The sequence below is a fragment of the Seriola aureovittata genome, chromosome 15 (genome assembly GCF_021018895.1).
Source record: "Seriola aureovittata isolate HTS-2021-v1 ecotype China chromosome 15, ASM2101889v1, whole genome shotgun sequence".
Lineage (NCBI taxonomy): Eukaryota > Metazoa > Chordata > Actinopteri > Carangiformes > Carangidae > Seriola > Seriola aureovittata.
The window spans coordinates 13884153-13905189 of record NC_079378.1 but is presented as its reverse complement, the minus strand read 5'-3'; the positions used below and the strand labels follow the sequence as shown (position 1 = coordinate 13905189).

The following is a 21037-nucleotide window of genomic DNA, read 5'->3' as shown; positions in this document are numbered from 1 at the left end:
ACAGAAAGAGGGAGAGGGGAAAAGAGCTGGCTACTGGAGGATAACGACATACATAATGAGTTAGCTGTCAAAAGATTTTTTTTTTTTTTTTCCCTTCTCCTTCCCCCATCCCTGTTCCTCAACTTGCCCGGCTGCTTAATCATTTGAGAGTTGCTTTTGCACTTGCTTAATATCGCATTAAATGGACTTTACTGTGTGGAAACTATAAAGTTAACTGCATGTGTGTTTGTGAGTGAGTTCATTCATCACATTTGTAAATTGTAGATATTGCCAGAGAGCAATACTGTCATTTACAGATAATAGCGGAGTGTGAGCTGATGATACACTGGCCCGAAAAGACTTTTTACCACGTACAACCTAATTACAAAACAAACAGCTGCAAGACAGTGAATAAAGTGATTCAAATGTCACAAATACTCTGACTTGGGCCCTTGTAACATCAGAATCTAATCCATAACGTCTAATTAAAAAAAAAACAAGAAGTCTTCATTTTCATCGCCATTGATCTGTGACAGGAGCCAGCAGGAAGTCATATCCAGAGAAGCACTCCAACAACCCAAACTACAGAAGTCTGAGATACCCAAAAGTAATTCTTTGACTGTAGGAGCTAACAAAGCAACTGCCATTGAAATAAAAGATGGTGCATGATATCCGGTTCTCTTAATACATTCCTCTACTTGAAAACGAGCCATCATTGTTCTGTAACTAGGAAGCTTGCTCATAAACTAAATACTGTATCTGTATTCATTAATAAATGAGACCCACAAGACAAGTGTTTAACTGGCTGCATTTACATTCATTGGCAAACTGACCTTGTGAACATACTGTATTATTAGTACTCATCATGTTAAGGTTGGGGGTTATGGGGAAAGAGCACATTTTCTCACCTGTTAGCAGTATTGTAATGCATAATAAATCGCTGAAGGAAAAATTCTCCCTTCACTTTCCACAACCCTCTCAGTGACAGAAAATAGAGAGTAGACCTAAAACGTGGGAGTTAAAAGTATATTGTGTTATTAGCTATTTTTGATCTAACTGCCAAATGTGTTTCCCCACAAATACAAACTGCCAAAGTGAAGAGCCGTCTTCAAAGAGTAGTGTATGGTTTGGCATTTTGAGAAATATGCATTATCGCTTTCTTGCTGAGAATTCGATGAGAAGATCGATATGACGCTGATGTCTTGAAACGGCTAGCTTAGCATAAAGATTGAGCTAACTGTCCAGCTAGCCGTCTAGCTAGTTTAAAAAGTCCGCCTAGCAACGCCTTCACGTTTTATTAATTAAGATGGTATATTATATCTTGTTTGTTTAATCCAAACACAAACAGAAATGTAAAGTTGTGATTAAGGGAAATTTCGAGCTGGAACTATGTCTTGGGCCAGGATAGTGATCGGCTCTCTATATTTAACGTCAAGACGATTAGAGCGGTATGGTCTCATCTATAAGGTAAGAAATATATTTACAAAAATAACCCAAAACGATTCCTTTAACCATCCAACCAACAGTGTATCAGGAAATCCAAAGATTAAGATTGAATCAGTCCGAATGCATTAACACAAATCAAATAGTGTGTGCTGCAGACCATTTTGAGAAATGAATCCAACTCACTTTGGTTGAGGGAAACAAACTCTAGAGTCTAGTAAGGGGTAGACAGTATGTATACTGCATACGACTCTCTTTATTCACGAATGAACAGTTCACAAGTGAGGAGGGCCTCAACAAGAGAACTGTCAAGTACAGAGATAAGAGTTGTGAGATTTGTAGCAGGACCTTTTTGAACTCAGCTAATGAGCTACATGGAATCGCATGGGGGATACTTTTAAAATGTCAAGGCAGTAGATGTACATGCTTCCTGCATACGTGGTGGTATATGCCTTTTGTGTTTGTGTAGCATGTAATTTATACAGTTCAGATAAGCAATTAAGTGTTAATATCTAACACAAAATTATGACACGTAGTCCGTCTTTTTACAAATAGTGGTTGTGCGGATACTGATACTCCTTTTTAAGAAAACTTGTATTAAATATAATGAACAATGAAGAGTCAGTCCCCAAAAATATCAAACTGCGGGTTTTAAATTACATCCTGTAAAATAATACTTGATCACAGCTATTTATTACTTCCTCTATTTGTGTTTTTACGAGAACGGATCATGTTAAGATCCAAAATATTGTAACTTCTGTAGTGGGACCCAGCTGAAGACCGCAATCCTCAAGTGGTAAAGTGGCGAGGTGCTTTTATTTCAGTCCTACACTCATCTCTCTCCATTATCTGGAAGTGATTAATGCCATGAAATCCCCTTTTGTATTTTCTGCTCTCTCATGTGTGCAAAGGGCACAGTGAGCTCTACAGCAGCTACACTATCATGCTGCCCATAAACACCACATCCTGTGTTACAATTGTGTTGCCAGTTGTTGACAGGACTATAAACAATGTTGGCACCAATCATTTTTGGCACTGCTTTTTGTCACTCAAAGCGCAAAAATGGCTCAATACCAGAGCCGGTATTTTTAACGGTTTAATTTTGTTTGGGGGGGGGGGGGGGGGATTCCACTGACTTAAGTTCAGGACTACACAGAGGAAACAACAGAGAAAAACAAGCGAGACGAGTGCATTCTGCAATCTGCTTCTTTCAGTGTGCGCACACGTCTTTGAAAATAAGACCATAGTCAGGTCAGTGTCAAGTCAACACAGCAGCTGTTTGATGTTGACAAGAGTGACAAAGACATAACTCTTACTACCACTGAGCAATGTCATGTGTAAGACCCAGCAGACACCTTCAGTCCCACCAAGACATGCTGGGACAGAAGCCTTGGTCCTGAGTGTATTGAACCCAATTATGAGAAAAGTGTGCAGGGAGCAACAGGCATGGGGAAGACAAACATTTTGCACATCCCCTATCTCCAGCTTTATGGGGATTGTTGTCAGATAAAGATCAGAAAAATGTAACAGAGAGTATTTCAGAATTCTGCTGCAAAGTACATTCCTCCACCAGGGACACTGGTGGGGGTAGATGTGCTCCCTAACAAAGGATCACTTGCATCGTCTCTTACAGAGTGAAGAAGCCCCAATTGATGGAATCTTTTTTTTTTTTTTTTTAAATAAACTTTGCTTGCCTACTTTTTTTGTTTTAATGTGACAGCTTGCATCCCTTTCACAGCTTATTGATTTTCTGGAGACTTTCATTTGGTATTGTAGACCAAAAGCAAATCAGTGATGATAGAAAGTGCACACTTGCATTATTACTGTTATGGAAAAACAGGACATTTGGGGACAGCCACTTCTCCCAGGCTGCAAGAAAAACACTAGTGTCAGATGAACTTGCCTCTCATTCCATGGATGAGACAGGTTCTTGAGCACGCCACATAATGGTGCTTATAAGGCTATGTGGATTTACTGCACAGCTTAAGATCAGGAAATTGCCAGTAGACGGCAAGCTGTTGCAAATGTTGTGAGGTTTGGTTGAAATTCTAGCAATTGCAAGATACAAAACTTCTGGAGTGATTCACCTTGCATACAAAAACTGTGATTGTTTTGTGGCTGGAAGCATTTCGTTCCAACATCCCTCTCAGGGAGGGAGACCTTTGCTCATAATAAGATCGACTCACGGGACTGGACCATCTTTAGAGGCTAGCTGGTATGGCCCTGTTGGCTAAAAAAAAGTCAGAAGTGTAAGAACTCCGCCTACAGGAGATGGAAATGCGACTTTATTAGGATTCACAACAAGCAGTGTGTGTAAGATAGAATTTCTCTGACCTCATTTAGGAGCAGGGTTTTCCATTAGTCAAGTGTTGTTGCTGCTTGCTTAACCAAGGGGAAAATGGGTTTTTAAAACTGCCACTCCTGAATATGTTCACCGTGTGTGTGTGCATGCGTGTGTGTGTGTGTGATCGTGTACATCTATAAGGTGACTGCAGTGTGAGTTTGTGTGTACAGGTGGGAGCTGTACGACAGTGCACAGTGCAATGGGGCTTTGTCTAATGGATTTAATGCTGACAGTGGGGTTCACCCGAAGGATTTGACAGTCATCACATTCACAGTTGAGGATGTAGAGCGAGTTCTGGGCAAAAGGGTATGCAGGTATTATTTTTCATAGTCTGTGGTGGTATGTGCTGTTTCATGGGTGTCTTTGCCACTGGCATCACTGTTTAGACAGGTGAAAGGAAAAAATAAAAATAAAATCAACCGAGTCTTTGAAGTTGATCTTTGCTGTGTATGATTGTACGTCACCATGGTTGCATCACAATCTGGTCAGCTACATTATTCTCTTATAGAAAAGGTGCTGCAGGCGCTCACAGCAGGTCACTGGTAAACTAAGACGTGAGGAAAAGTGAGGAGAACACAGGAAAGCTGATGTTTCCAGTCACAATCAGGTACATAACTTAAGACAGACACCAATAGTCTTTCCCATCACCATTAGCAGTGACCATCAAACATCCGCCAGCCAATCAGGACACATAACCCGACACCGTGAACTACTGCGCAGGTAAAGAGCAAAACGAGATGTGTATTACACACATACAACACACAGTGGTTGCTCCTGAATGTGCAAACCGGAACAAAGGATCACAGCAAGAATGAGACGAGCGAACGGGCGTCAAGGGAGACCAACCTACTAACACAAACTGACACACCCTTCAAGATGAGTATCATTTTGAGTCTCAGTCTCGCTGGAACAATTAGAGTGTAAGGGAAGGCTGAGCTCCTGTCAGCACGTCTTCACTGAGGATTAATTAATTCTACAAAAGTCTGTAAGGACTGCAGCACATAAAAAATGAGGAGGGGCTGTAAATGAGAAAGGAAATATTTTTGTCACAACTTTACAACAACTTTAAATGCAGTTGAGTCACTGGAGTGTGACTCAGACATGGCACTTTGGCCGAATCACATTTGGTCCATTTAACATTGCCCTACCAAAGGCAGGTGAATTATAATCTGTTTTTAATTACTGTCAAAGAAAATACAAAATTAAAAAGTCAAATAAAGCGATACATCTATGTGAATGCCGGTGGAGTTTGGTTTGAATAATAAAAAAAAAAGTTCCCATATCTCAATGTATGTATGTTTTATGTTTTTATTATGGGCGCATCTATTTTCTAGATCTAAAAATTACCTTTTTACTTTAAATCCTTTTTTTTTTCCTAAAGATTTTCACAGTTTTAAGTTTTAAATTTCAAGTTTGATGTTTAAAATTGATGTTTAAAATTTTGCATTTAAAAAGGAGAGAAAAAGAAAAATCCTTTCATTTGACAAAACGTGGGTCTATATTGGCGGAGAGTTTTTGTCGTATTCTCGAACAGATCAGCAGTCACCACTCAGTTATGGACATCATGCTCATAGCACACCGCCTCTCCTTTCACCACTCCAGTGCCTTTGTATGCAAAGAGTTATGCAAGCAAAAAATGACTGTGCTAAACCGCAGTTGGTCGCAGCTCAAATACTCCCCTTACAGCAGCAATGCCTTATTTTTCAGTCCCAGACACCAGGGAAGAGTGTGAAGAGAGCCCAGTGCTACTTCAGACAGACGGAGATTTTGTAGTTGAGAGGTGATTTTACACTCAGGGAATCCATCATGTGTTAGTAAAATCCTGAGTCACTTACAGATAGACAACAGAAAAAGATATTTTATACTATATATATATATATATATATATATATACACAACGCGCATATATATATATATATATATATATATATATATATATATATTGGATACCTTACCATACACTTGGGGTTTTAACAGAGTTTTCTTTACATCTGCAGATTATGTGGGGGAGGAAGTGTTATCTGTGCTGCGTTGGAGAGACCGATGAAGGTCTTTGAAACTGAGCATTATTGATATTTTTCATGATTTAAATCATCATCATTGGCCAACACTTGCTTAATTATAAGATGCTTACATTGACTCAAGGAGTCTATGCTGAGTTCCAACCCATGCACGACGTTCAAAGCACACGCACTGTACAAATAAATTGGTATTTAATTTAGTCCTACCACAACACTGAAAAGAAATATAATTTTCAGTCTATTCTCATGTGAAAAGTTCACTTGCTGTAGCTCACGCAGTGTGTTTTTTTTGTCTTTTGCCTTAGGCTTTCAGCAAAGTTTGCTCAACTTTTTTCCTCTGTCTCTGTCTTTGTATCTGAAATGAAAGCAAGCATGGACTTAGGTTTTTCTCAAAGTATCATGGGATTGTCTGTGCAAGTCTTTTGTACTTTTCAAGCACCCCTCATCGTCTCCATCTCTCTCCCCTCGCAAAACCTCCTGTGGCTTGTGTTCCGACTGTTGTACAGTAGATATGTGCGTACGTGTGTGTGTGCGCGTGTGTGTCCATGTATGAACAGATGGGATTTTCAGAGAGCACACCATAACTAAAATTTGGTGTTAAACAGAGCACAGGGTCTCATAAATGCCTCATGAAGGTTCCTCTCAGGGGTTTCCTCCACACAGCTTTTATCCCACCACCTACGACATGGATCTTTTCACTATCTATATATTATATTATATCACATGTTCAATGTAATGGTCTATTGAAATTTTGACATGATTCTAACAATAAAGAAAATGACTGTCAACTACAATACAAATAAATAAGTCATCAACTTGGGAACTGTAATATATCATCCACCTTTAGGGTAACATAGATTTCCTAATCTAAGATAAAAACAAAACGGCATCCTCCTCTGAATGTGGCATTCCAACTTTTTCAAAATGCATGTCACAGTAAGTCACTGCAGTATTTTCAGAGCCCCACAGGAGTTGGTGAGGCTTGAGGATTTTCAGGCAAGATGGCCTATTATTATTTAAGCAATGATTTTTTTTATTTACTTACTTATCATTCATTGATTTATCTGTTTATTTTTGAGGGGAGGTTCACAATTTTCATTAGGACCCGATGTGTTTACCATTAACTATTAAATTTCATTATTTTCCTGGTGTTGTTCTGTTTTTAGGTATAATTTAGTTCGGTTTGATCAGCCATGAATTGCTCTGTGGCTTAATGGAGTTCATTGAATTGAACCCCAGAACAGTCTGGCAGATGGAGACCTTATTGCTCATTTTGAACTGAAGGATTTTGACAATAATAGGACTAGTGGTCTCTCCCATTAAGGAGATGAATTCATTTTGATGGCTCATTTGTGTAATAAAAAATGGTCCATTTCTGCCTCTCCCTGAGTCTCTCTCTGTAAATCTGCAATGTACATTTGAGTAAGAGTGGGTGCTGTGGAGGCTGCAGGCAGCTTTACACAGGTACAGAGCTACAATGTCCAGATATACTTTAGGCCAGTGGTTCTCAAACTTTTTCACATTTAGGACCCTTAAACTGACACGAATTAGACCACGGACCCCCATTTGATAAGATCTTTGCCTTTAGATGTTTTATTATGTTTGAAACCCCTGATCAATATAGTCATACATTCTGTTGTTGTGTTAGTTATGGATGGAGTTATATTGAGAATAAATTATTTCCCTTCTTGCTGGACACACACACACACACACACACACACACACTCACAGAGAGAGAGAGCCAACGCAGACTGTATGCATATTGGCATACTGCAAATTTCCCACATTATTTAAACTTTACATTTCTTCATCAAGACAAGTATCAGAAATGTATTGTTGCCATAGAAACACAGCTACCATTTGAGCCTTTTTTGTAAAGGAAAATGATTGTGGCTCACAACAAAACACTTTGCAGTGATGACTAAATTATGGCCATGTCTGTGTGCACTTGTGTGTATATGTGTCCGTGCCAGACAGTTGAGCTAATGGCTAACAATTAATTATAATACGAATGATTCTTAATAAAGTAATACTGATGATAATCTTAATAAAGTAATGATTGCTTATAGGCACAGGGTCTAGAAATTTATAGTCGTGTAGTTTGTGAAAAATGTCAATCACAGATCCATTCAAAAGATCAGATATGGTGCTTTTTGAGGTACAAATACAATATGCTGAACACTGTTTAATATCAATGTTTTATGTTGTATTAAGAAGTTGTATGATGAGCTTTACGTAGCTTTATGTACGTGTAGATGTGTAGAGAAGATTCTGTATGACCAGACGGGCTATAAGAACAATGCCAATAGGGAAACCCGAACAGTCGAGGTATATGGGGGTTTATGGTCTCCCCTCGAGATAAAGACAAAAATCCAGAGGTCAAAAAAGACTACAGTCGGGAAGAGACTGTGGTCTGGGTTACTGGACAAGAGAAAAAGGAGAGTATGTGGGCCAGAGGAGAAACTTGACATTTAACGGTAGCCGGAGAGAGAGAGAGAGAGAGAGAGAGAGACTGGACCTCGGATGATGTAGTAGTGTGCCAGCAGGTCAACAATGAATAAAGTTGTGCTTTCAAGTCCATCATAGTCCTAAAAAATGAAGAGTGTGTGATCATAATCTGGCACTCCAAGATATTTGAATGTGGACAGCTTTTTCATGCACAGGACTGAGGAGACACTGTAGCAGATTTGCCTGCTGGTTTGACAAGAAGCCAAGACGCAAATGACAAAGATCTGATGAGTTAGTAAAATACCTTGTGATAGACTGCTGCAAAAATGAGCAGAAAGACAAGCGTGGGAATTCTATATGTGAAAAATTATGTTTCATTTCACTATGGTTAGTGGACACTTAGGAACTGAGTGAAAACAGTGTCTCTTCTTCTTCTGTCGATGCTCCAAAACCAAGTTTGGAGTACACAAGGTAGTTTGATGCTCCAACTGTGTGTTTGAGAAATACATGTTTCTGGCATAAGCATTAGAGCTTCCTCCTTATTGTGTTAGCTCTGTAAGACACATCTCGGGCAATGGGACCGCGAACCCTAAAATAACATGAATTCTGTTTCAAGGTGGACCTCTTTAATATTTAATTGTTTTGATCAACGCCAGAGCTTGCCTCTGTTAGAACATTTCTTAGCTCCTCCCTTGAGAACAAAGAAATCTCCTACTCGAGATGAGAGGAGGAGAGATATACATCAAGAGACTGACGGTCAGACACACAAACAGCTCCCAACTCTGTGTGCATGTGTGCATGCACATCTGTGTGTTTAGTACCTAGTGTTGTCAGGTTGTTGCCCAGGGCGAGTTATTAAGCAGAAATCCTGGTGCCTCAGGCCACAGTAAGACCTTTACTGTCTCCCAGTGCAGCCAGGGGACTCTGTATGTATGTGTGTGTGTGTGTGTGCGTGTGCGTGTGCGTGTGCGCGTGTGTGTGTGTGTGTGTGTGTGTGTGTGTGTGTGTGTGTGTGTGTGTGTGTGTGTATGTATGTCTAGATCTTTGTACATGTTAGCTGTAGCAACTGCGTGCGTCATGTCATTTGTGCATGTCTGGTATACTGAGGAATGGTCACACAATACAACACGCTATATGCAGGCGGAGGGGAAAAAAAAAAGAAAGAAGAAGGGAGGAAGCAGTGGATAAAGAAATGTGCGGGTTGTGGTTACACAAACAAAGTATTCTCTGGAGATAGCAGTGTCTTTGCTCTCGGCGTTCGATTGTCCTTATCAGGTAGGCAATACTTAATTTTTTTTTTTTTTTTTCCCCACCTCACTTCAGCGTTTGCTTCGATTTGTATATCATTTTTGGGAGATAGTGATAAGTCTCCTCTATCAGAATATTTCAGCAATGTGCCCATTGTGTGCCAGACTGCTGCTGGCACATCAGACCTGTTCTGGGACCCTCAAGCTATGTTAACAAGTTTGCAGAGCAACTAAAAGTGAATGGGCTTGAGGATGAATGTACATGTGTGCACATCTGTGTGTGTGTGTGCGTGTGTGTGTGTATTCTCCACTAGTCTGCAGTAAAGACTGTGAAATTGTTCAGGTCAGAACTATTTACTAGACTGTTGTGTGAGCGCTGTGCATCTGTGCGTGCCCTCCACACACCGTTCCATACCTAAATGTTATTGCTCGAGCCAGAGATTACACTCTTTATATCCCCTATTACCAGCTGCTCTCTCACTTTCCCTGCCTCTCCTTCTACCTCGTAGTCATTTTCGTCTCTCCATCCGCCGCCCGCTTTCATACGTCTTCCTCTTTCACTATGTATTGCTCTCCCCTTTTTAATTCTCTGCTTCTCTTGGGAAGCGGAAGCAGAGTCAGGGAAGGGCTTAAACATCAGGGTAAACGGGGTGATATTGCATTTTGACACGCCTCATATTATTTCCCCTTGAATTTCACTGCTTGGCGAGGAATGTTGGTCTTTCTTTCTCCCTGCATCTCCTCCTCTCACCCTTCCTCCTTATCTTCCTGTCATAATGTGTTGCAGGTGGGAAGGCATTGTGGCTGGACAGATTGCACTATGCCTTCCAATTCCCTCATATTTTTATTAACTTATTGGCTGACCTCTGTACAACAGAAGTGAGCTATAACAGCATAAAGGGATAGGAGAGGAAAAAGCAAGGGACAAGGAGACAGTGAGAGATTATTCATGACTAACTGATGTTGCAGTGCGTGGCCGGGGAGAAAAGGGTCAAGCAATCTCATTTTCCAAGTTAAACTTAAGCCCGCTGTCGCATTGGCCCACGCTCCAAATGAATTTACCAGCTATTGATCATTTGCTTTCCCCCAGCCTGGGAAGTACATGTGCACTCAAACATGCATTATTTCACTCCAGTTTCAAAACACTGGACAGATCCCACTCTTTCTGGATTTAAAACATTTGTGTGGCAGTTGCTTGTAAAGACAAAATATCCACCGTTTAACCATGAGAGAGAAACCTCTGTCATTTATTTTTTTGTTTGTTTATTTTGACTCGGAGCTGGGGCAAGCTTGAGTAGCTTCTGAAATTAAGAAAGAAATTCATTCACCATTATTAATTTCCTCTGATAAAAAAACAAAACAAAAACACACAGCTTCCATTGCTGATATTGCTTATAGCCGGTATAGGTGCAGAGCTATTGAAGTTACATACACTGAGATCACTGTACTATCCTGATGAACTGATGCATTTTGTGCAGGCACCGTGACTTGGAGCTGTGCCAACTACCCTGACCTACATCATGTGCTGCATCATATACCAAGCAAATTGCTGTGACTGAGTTCACCAACACTTTTCCAACACTTCACAGCATTTGAATTTGAATATTTTTTTTTCAGCCCTCGTGCATCACAGCGGACACTCGGGATGGTGGCATGATCAGGCAGGTAATCTGGTTAGAAACATTTTAAATCTAGTCAACTTTAAGGCAAAACACAAGCTCTAGACTAAAGCTTGCTTCATCAACAAAGGCCTACATTACAGGAGACGTTTTATTTCAAAACTAATCTCCTCTAAGGTCAGGTTTAGGCTCCCTGCGCCTGCTGCTGCTTCCGAGGTGTGTGTCCGAAATATCAACTCTAAGAGCAGTGCTTAAGTCCATTTTACAGCTTTGTGCATAAAATCACTCATACAACATTATTATGGATTTCAATAGTCGGATCGTATCCATGCAGAGAAACACTGTTGGTGCGGAGTGTCTTCGATCAAACAGTGTTGGCATTTAAACAGGATGAACACAAGCTGTTTGTGTCTGTTTGTTTGTTTGTTTGTTGTTTAATGATGCCCCACGGTTATCTCCTAGGTGAATATAAATGTAAATACATTGATTTCTAGCAAAACACTATGAATAAACTGAGTGTTATAGCGCATTTCTCTGATAATAGAAAAAAATAAAAAAAACACCATATTTTGCCTGATCATCACTGGGGTGTATGCAAATTGGGTTTATTCTGTGACACTGGGAGCCTGGTGTGGAGTAATGTTGGCATAAGCAACTTTTAACATAACTGAATGCAAAATTATTCCTGCTTCCAAAACATCTGCACATTTCTAAACTAAGTTAACTGTAGATTTATGATTGATGACTTGAGATGATTAACAGCAGATTACAAACATTCAAAAATTGATGAACTGATGAACTGGATCGGTTTTTGACCAAACTTGCTCGCCTGCCTCCCTCCCCCCCCTCCCCCCACCCCCCTGCGCTGTGCTGTCTACTTGCCTCCCTTGACTGTCTGACAGGCAGATGTTTGGTCTGTGAGGTGAGGAGGTGACTCCACTGGGAGTCCTCTCCTCGGTAATTGGCTGTCACACACAGCTTCCCAAAGTTGGCAAATCGGATTTTTTGGCATCCGTGACCATAGGGGGAGTAAGGCCAGGGATAATATGGCAGGGTGAAGGCTTTAACTGCAGGTGTAAGTGTGTGTGCTTAACCTCTTACTAGCACTCTCTATGCCTCCTTCACTTATCTGCCTCTTCGCTTGTCTTTCTTTCACTCTTACTCTAACCTTCTCCTGATCTGGTACTTTGTCTTGCTGTGTACACACCTCCTTATTGCTCAGTCTCTTTTTCTTCCAGTGGTCACTTCAATGTTGACAAAAACCAGCTTACAAATCCTGCTCTTTGCCTTTTTTGTCATATTTTCCCTGCACTCTGTTAATCACTGCTGATCTCTCCTGGGACAGTAGATTTTTTTTTTTGTTTGTTTTGTTTTTTCTAACAAAAAATTATCTCTCTCCTTTCACACACACACACAGTATATATGTATACACACATATGCCACCTTGACCTGGGTCTCCCCCAAAGACAACAGGTCGAACGCAAAGATGAGTTAAGATGTGGTTTCAGGTTCAACTGTAAAAGATTTATTAAGAGATCAGCAGTTATTTAAAATACATAGACCAGGCTAAAAGGTTTGTAGGTAGACAGATGTCTACAGTTTGTAATTATATTGAATTGCTAGAGGGGAAGTCACTGACCACATTAAAATAACAGGGATTGTCAGTAAGTTATTATTAATAAAATCACATTAAAATTTCTACACAATCAAAAATAACAAGCAAGGCAGGCCAACTGCTATAGAGAGAAAGTCGCTTTAGACTTAGACAATTTCACTTCACACTATAAATGCTACCACTAGATGATAAACACCCACATAAAAAGCATGCATTCATGAACGGTGCCAAACGGATCTAAGAACCGGCCAGCAATCCCACCAGTATGGAGCAGTAAAAGATCCAGAAACAGCATTAAAACAATCTTTGAATCAGCTACAAAAAAAAAACAACTTATACACAGAATAGGCTAAACTATATTCATTAAAAAAAAAAGACCAAAAGCAAAAAAGGATCATAACCAAATAGACAGAATACCCAAGGTAAAATGTGGTAATATTATATATAGCCCCCTCTATAGCCACCTGTGGTGACCCCCCTCAGGACAAAGCACAAACATTAATTAATTGTGCTTCAAATAAAAAAGTGCAACAAATGCAAACACACATACAAATAGAGAAAATGCATGCCAAAAGAATTGCTGCACCAGACAGAGTTACATCATAAGACTTTTTTTCCCAGAGAGAAAAACTTTGACAGTGACTGCAGTAAACAATACACCTGTTATATAATCCATAAAATACATTACAAAATAAAGCAATAATGCCCATGTTTGTTTTCGTTAGTATTTATTCATTTTACTGATATGTGATGATATATCTGTACATATAAGAACCCCAAAGACGCAACGCTGTTGTTAAACTCTCCAATAAAACATGTATTTATTAAGTAATCAGCTTTACTTTCAGACAAATTGGCAGCGAGAAATACATTTCAACTCTGATCTTTTTTTTCCTCCAAAAGGAATTATAACATATTTCAAAATCCTGCGGACAACAGAGCCAGCGGTAAATTACCAAAAGGTTTGCTGAGATAAGACTGTTCTCCCTGGAATGACGACGCACAACATTCCTGGATTTGGAGTGTGTTTCTCTTAACGTTTGTGCTCTTGTACTCGGTCTTTAGGGGCCACCATAGCCACCCATGCCAAAAATGGCACAGTTTAGTTTCCACCTCAACGGACACCTCTACTGGCAGGATTTACTCTGTCTCCGCTGGCACACAGCCACGCAATATCACTTCTGGGGTAAGCTCTATCTTGAAATAAGATTCGCATTCCTATCAACCAGCAAAAAATAAATAAATAAATAAAAATGACATTTTCACATGGGGCATTCTGAGGTGTGTTCGGAAACGCCAATTAAAAAGCGAGACCTCTTCCGCCACATGGTTTTGTATATGGATGGTATAAGTTGGAGGCAAGAGCGAGGGAGTGTCACCATGACTTGTAAGGTAAGGAGAGACGGAAGCAACATTAAAAGGGAAACGTTTACATATCCATACATGCATATATTGTACAGTATGTACAGTATATGTTGAGGAAGCCTTTTTGTAGACTATACAGGCTGACCTGAACATCCAGCCCTGAAGCTGACCTTAAACTGCTACTGTGTAGGGCACTAAGTAGCTTAATCCCTAACCCCCGCTCCTTTTTCCAAGTTACTTTAATCTCCTCTCAAAGTGTCCTCGTCTAACCTTTTTTCCGAGGGATAAATATCTGTAATTTCATACAAACTGTACAATACTAATCTGCCACAAGCTTAACCAGTCTTTAACAGTAACTGGATAGTTCACTGCTTCTACCTAAAGCCTATTTGTTGTTGGAACTGAAAAGATTCATCTGAGGAGATGAGAATAATTCGGTCTGTTCAGGATGGTAATTTGTAGCGTCTTGTAAAAGCAGTTCATGTCGGTTTTGTATGCTGAATTTAAATTGGAAAATGTAAAGGTGTACAAGTAGTTGTCTGTAGTATCAGATAGCTGTATGCTTTGCATGCTTGCAGCATCAATGCATCAAGAGTGCTGAATTTATTCCAAAAAATGCACACAACTATGAGCAAAAGCATAACAAACTCATAATTATGGCAAAGGAGAGAAGAGCAGTACTGTCATCTAACTTAAAAGTGTTTACTATGCTTCGAGCATTAACTTGTGACAGAAAGTCTCTTACTTTCGAGAGGATTTTTAAGTAAGAAAGCCGGCTGAGGTTGAGGCAAGACTGTGAAAAGCATCAAGAATCACACTCAAGTTCCTGTCCTGTGTGTTGCTCCTTGGAGATAAAGAATCTTAATAAGTACATGTTGCTTGCCTGAGGCTTAGCACCAACAACAGGAATCCATTTTATTATTATTGAGCTGTGTAAAATTACAGAACGTCCAGTAAGTCATGTTTTTGATGCAGTTAATTAGTGATTAACCAGGGCTACCAGGGGACGGGAAGATCTATAGAATATCTACATCCGATTGTCCTCAACAGGATTATGAGATTGTACATCAAGTTTTAGTTTGAGGCAGTAGATTCATCTTATATCTAAGCGCAGTTTTGTCCGAGTCAAACACACATAAAAACATTACCACCTGTGACAAATGAGACATGACAGTGGCTATGTGGATACTTTGTTAGTCCCTTAAGAGACAATGAGAGCACTTTACATTACAGCTTTTAGTTGCATTTGAAATGTTTTCGTTAATAACCTAACACATTGTCATACCTTAATGGCATAATGGCTGTTCCAAAAAATAGAAAATAAAAAAATAAATAAACATAAAGAGTTGATATCATTTAGTAATATATCACATCTATAGTTGATCGATGGAAAGTTTAGGCGACTAAATCAAGTGGGTTAAGGTAACATGGTGGTGATGCATTTAATTACAGAGAGATTGCGTCACTATTTAAAGAAACCAACACTTACATTTGAATGGTGGCAGCCGCACTGTACGGCCATTCGTCCACCATGACCTCCTCATTAAGACTGTTTTGGTATAACGACACATACTTATGCCTTCGCTACTGAACGCATGTCATTTCAACAAATAAATGCTGCCACCAGTACAAGTGCAAACGGTTTCTTTCAAGTGTTAAGTTGACTGAATACTTGACGAATGCTGCTTGGTGAGGACATCCTTTGATTACATATCCATGAGGAAATTCTAAAAGTCAATGCTTCCTGGATTTTATGTCTCCAAGTTTCAAAAAAACCTTTGTGCTGATGATAAACCATCCTAAAACTAGAGGCCGTTGCATCTCACGACTGTGTTTCTTCTGATAGCATTATCATGGCATAGAGATCCTTTGTAGATCCACAAGAGTTCCAGGACTTTATGCAACAAGAAGCCAGCTTCTGTTAGTTGTGATTGGATTTCATGCATTCTGTTGTGTTGAATTTTCTCAGAAAAGATTCTCTTTCTTCACACCTTGGTGTCCAGACAGGATAAGAGCAAAATCCCTTTTGATTTTCACACAGCTCCTGTGTCCAGACTAGCAGGCTATCTGCTGCTTCAGGGCAGTAGAAATAAGGTTTCATGGATAAAGACTAAAGATGATTAAAGGCTGTGTCAATAGAACAGTGTGACAAAAATCTGGAATGGTGTAAAATATGTCTCAGTAGCTTTCAGAAACACTTCATACACTTGTCACTTCACAAGGACAAGTACAGAAGGACTTCATGTTTTATTTAACCTTTATTTACTGGGCCTGGTAACTCCCATTTAAGTCCCACTGAAATCTCTTTTTCAACATGACACGGCAAAGTAGCAGCAAAACAGAATGTTAGAGACAGACCCAACAGGACATAATAATAGAATAACATATGAAGTAACATAACATATACAAAATTATAATAGAATTTATATTAGCAAGTTATAACTAATAATTAAAACCTCTTTTATTATTTATTTAAGGCCTGATCTGTCAGTGATTGTGAGGATGAAACACTCTCCTAAAGCCAGAACAAACAGTACCGAAACTTGAGCCAGTAAATAAATCAGGCTGTTCCAAAGAGAATGAACTGGCAGCTTTCCCAATCTATTCTCTGTGGAGGAGCTTCAGATTTTACATTTTGATAACAATACAAGTTCATCTATTAGTTTTTTGGTAAAGGTGACAGTGAATGCCCGCACGAGGACTGTCAGAGGTTGTGGGTATATTTTCTTGCTGAGAGCAGATAGCACTAAACATCATTCCAGTAGACAAAGTCAGACAGTGTGTGTCCGCAAAGATCCATCTGCAATAGCCACAGATTTTAAGGAATACAATGGTCACAGATCGTGTTTCTGGTGTTAATATTTTGATTGTCAAAGACTATTGACTAAGCCCCATAGTGGGTAATAAGAATTCTTAAGCTTAGAGTTGTTACATTTCAAGTCAAACCAATCTACTATTAAAGTGTCCAGCTTCATCAAATTTAGTAAAACTACCACCAAAGCTCTAATTATAGTTGTGACCAAGCTGCTGTTTGCTTGATTTTGCTTGACTTTGCTAGTTTGTCTGTCAGCAGGATTACACAAAAGGTAGTGAACCGATTTGCACCAAAACGGTGGAGGGATTGGATTCGGGCCAGGGAAGAACCCATTACATTTCGGTGCAGATCCAGGTTAAGGTTCGGATCCAGGGATTTTTTTTTTTTTTTTAATATATAAACACTTTCCTTAACATTGCGAGAGAGGGCATTTTGCAACACTTTGGCAGTTTCTCAGGAAATAATGTATTGATTGACTGATTGATGAGATCTTTGACTTCATACACACATCCTGGTGCAGATCCAGATAACAATCTGGATCTGGTGAAAAAATATTTTTGGCCTTGGTGGAGATATGCGCTCTACTGAGTGACACTCTAGTTGTATCTGATTTTGAGCTACATTGTGTTCTGAGCAGCACAGTAAGAACACATTTCTTTCTATGATCAAGCAAAGAGTCTTTATATGGCTAGATGAAAGGAAGAAATTTGAACTGGTTTGATAGCGAAGGAGCCAGCAGTAGACAGTGTCAATATGGGAATACTTTTGCCCGAGGCTGTTCTGGAAACATGAATGCACCCAAATGGTAGCACAGTGTGTCAGATAACCTGATGCAACTTAGCCTACTTTGCTCTCTGCTCTGCCTCAGGTTTGCACGTGTTTTCACAACGTCGTTGTTTTACATTTCCCATAAATTATCATAGTGTATTGTATTGAGGGAGTGTGCAAATCAGTTTGAATGAAAGAAATGCTCTGAGGAGAGAGCATCAAGCATAGGTGTGACCACAGAGAAGAGAGCGAGAGAGAGAGAGAGAGAGAGAGTGAGAGAGAGAGTGTGTGTGTTTCAGCATAAGACAGGAAAAGAACTGAGGGAAGGGGAATTAGGGTAAATGAGATGGAGATAGTAACAATGAGAGAGAGAGAAATGTAAAAATGTCTGACAGGCATGGTGAGTGTGTTGATCCCAGGATATTTTCTCAGTATAATTGGATGTCAATGTACACATCTTGAATGATGGGTAAATGAATGCGCTCACAGATGCATACACAAAGGCACATTTGCACTAAAACATTTATTAGCTGAATAAATAAATGACTTGTACAACATTGCCTGTACACTGATTTCCTCAGACCGTACAGTATGTGTGTGCAAAGTCACTGATATGTAAATTTGTGCGCAGTAGATTTGACTTTACATCCTCTATCCCTGTAACTCGAGTAAACTTCAAAATGCAATAGGTTCACAAGTTAATAATTAATAAGAGGTATGTGAAGGTGATAGTGTCTCTGGCTCAAACTGTAGTCGAGTGTGAGGGGTGCCAGGAGACCTAGACTACATGCAGCTGCTAACGTGGAACTGTCAGCTCACAAGCACCAAGGCTCCAAGGAATTGTGACTCTGCCAGAGTCTGATATAGACTCTTCTTTTTCTATCGTCTCTCAGCAAAAGAACATCATCCTCAGCAGTTGCTCTGTGTGTGCATACAGGGTGTTGGGAGAGCTGGTCTCACAGTGAATTCAATTTTGCAGTATTCTTCTAGTTGCTGCAAAGGAAAACAGATAAGGAGATAGTGGTTTCAGTACTCCGCAGTGTTTGATGTTAACAATCTTAATTGCAGGTCCATCGCCTTTGATTGCGCTTGTGACTCCTCTTACTTTCCTTTCCACCTTCCTTCTATTGCTCTTCTCCCCAAATGTTTATTACAAAAAAGCCACACTTTTCTCCTCCGTCTCTTTCCTCTTTTCCCTGACTTTCCCTGAAGAAAGACAAAAGGAGTTACACACACACTCACAGACCTTTAAGTTGACTATCAGAATCTGCAAGTTTAATGACCAAGATTCCCAAGAAATGTCAAGGAGAAGTAAGGTGATGAAGTGACTGGCAAAAATAAAACAACATCCAGTCAGCAACAAACTCTTAAAAAGGGAGATCTTTCCCTCACTTCTCTTTTTGTTGGGAATATCAGCTACTTTCCTTCTTCGATCTACTCTGTCACTTCTGCTTTCCCATGCAAAATCCATGTCATTCATTTTGCTCAGAGACTGTTCTTTTAATACCACTACATTTCTGTCATTGTGTCCTTATGCAACCTGCCGCCACCCCATCCCCACTTTGTCCCTCAGGATGATCCAGGTGTATCAACTGAAAGCCTCCATCTTCCACCTGCTAGCTTTACTCCACCACCACCACCAGTGTCTTGACTCTGGGGGATTTATCTCCTGTCTTCATGGGCCTATGCTTACCAAAGATGCATTGCATCAATGGGGTCTAATTGCCTAATTTCCAAATTGCCTTCTCTGCTGTTAACCTCAATAAATATTACACACTTTCAACTGATCTCTCTCTATTGTACTGTATGTGTGTTTGGTTCTGGAGGGCATTGACAATGTATTTTGATGTTTAATTTTGAGGACTTGTTGGATGGCATAACTTTCAGGTGAGCAGTGTGGCAGCAAAGTGAACAGAGCACTGACGACTTAAGTACAACATAATAAAAAACGCATTTGATATGTAGTATGTTTGTGGAAGAGGATTATGGCATGTGAGTTGACTCGGGCAGACTAGGTGACTTCCTCATGATTGATGAATTCACCCATTAACTGTTTAATTCATTCATTTTTGAAAACCGAAGAACTAAATTAATACAGGTTTCAATGGCAAACTTCTGTTTAATGAATATGAAATGACATCATCTGCACTGACCCTCTTGAAAATGCACCAACATTAAGTGCTCAGTCTGACAGGCTACAGTGGGCAGATGCTGAAGGCGTGAGTGAAAATGGTGCGTTCATCCTGGGTTACTCCCACTGGACTTTAAGCACTGCACCAGAGGGCAATATCACCCTGTTGCGTTATCCAAAGAAGCTGCACTAGCTCACTTACTGCCTGTAGGCCATGTATTGGGGCTGTGTCTGTGGGAAAAAAAGTAAATTATTAAATGTTTTGTGAAAAATCAGGAATGCATCATTCTAAGCCATTGTCCATCACTCCCTCTGTTTTTGGCTTACTGTCTTCGATTTGTCTTACAGTGCTGTCAAAAGAACGAAAGTAAAAAGGAGGATGAATCCCTATTTGTCTGCCCAGCTGGTCTTCATTTGACAGCCTTTCTGTTCCAGATTACATCAGGGCTCTCAGCAGGTGAGATCTGCATCAATGTGTAAAGCCGTCCATCTCCAAAACTGCAAGTGGGTCATTTGTTATGTATCGCCTACTTTATTTCTACAGGTAGATTGAAGGTTCTGTAAACAACTGTCACTCCCACTAGATGTTGCACTAGACCACCAGCATCTCTTGCCAGTCAGCAAGGTGTTATGAAGCTCTGTGAAAGCATCCACTAAACACTCAACAAGAAGCACATGTGCATAAAGTTCCCCTGTGTACACTAGAGCCAACAAAAATCAATCCAGCCACAACCATTAGCCCATGCTGGCATTGTCATGGTATGCTCCATGGCAATGCTAGCAGTAAGCCAGCTAGCATTAGCAACATTTGCCAAACAAATTCATCACATCTGTAACAGCAAGTTAGCTAACACTATCATGCGTACTGTAGCTGGTCCCTAATGAAAACAGACACATAAAATTATACAGCCATCAAGTTAGTTTCACATCGAGGAAAAGAAAAGCCAGTTCCAAGAGTCCCAGTGCCAGGCCAATATTGGCTCTGGTCCATGGTTGGACTGGGAAAGAAATTCAGCCTTGGACTTATCTGCTGGGACGAGGACGCACGAATGACAGTGAAGGAGCTGACAAAGACACCAAGAGAGCAAGTAAAAATGTAATGAATATTTTGACGATCCATTGGCCAACCTTTGTTGGTGGCCTTTTTTAGCCACCTTTTTTTTCCTGAATGCTGCGTACTGCACTGTACTATCTCACCTGGGGGTGGCCCCTGTGTGTTTGTAGTCATTTAAAAAATTGTTT

The 21037-nt window shown here is 40.0% G+C and overlaps 1 long non-coding RNA gene across 2 annotated transcripts in view; it reads right to left on the bottom strand.

Moving 5' to 3' along the window:
- The window catches only part of LOC130182043 (uncharacterized), a 73305-nt gene that overhangs the window by 36664 nt on the left and 15604 nt on the right, over window positions 1–21037 (bottom strand). The window contains exon 3 of one of the 2 annotated variants that reach the window (XR_008829661.1): window positions 18234–18657. The exons of the other annotated variant lie outside the window; for it this stretch is intronic. This is a non-coding gene — a long non-coding RNA (uncharacterized LOC130182043). Of the gene's footprint in view, window positions 1–18233; window positions 18658–21037 lie in introns of those variants that run through there. 2 annotated transcript variants of the gene reach the window in all.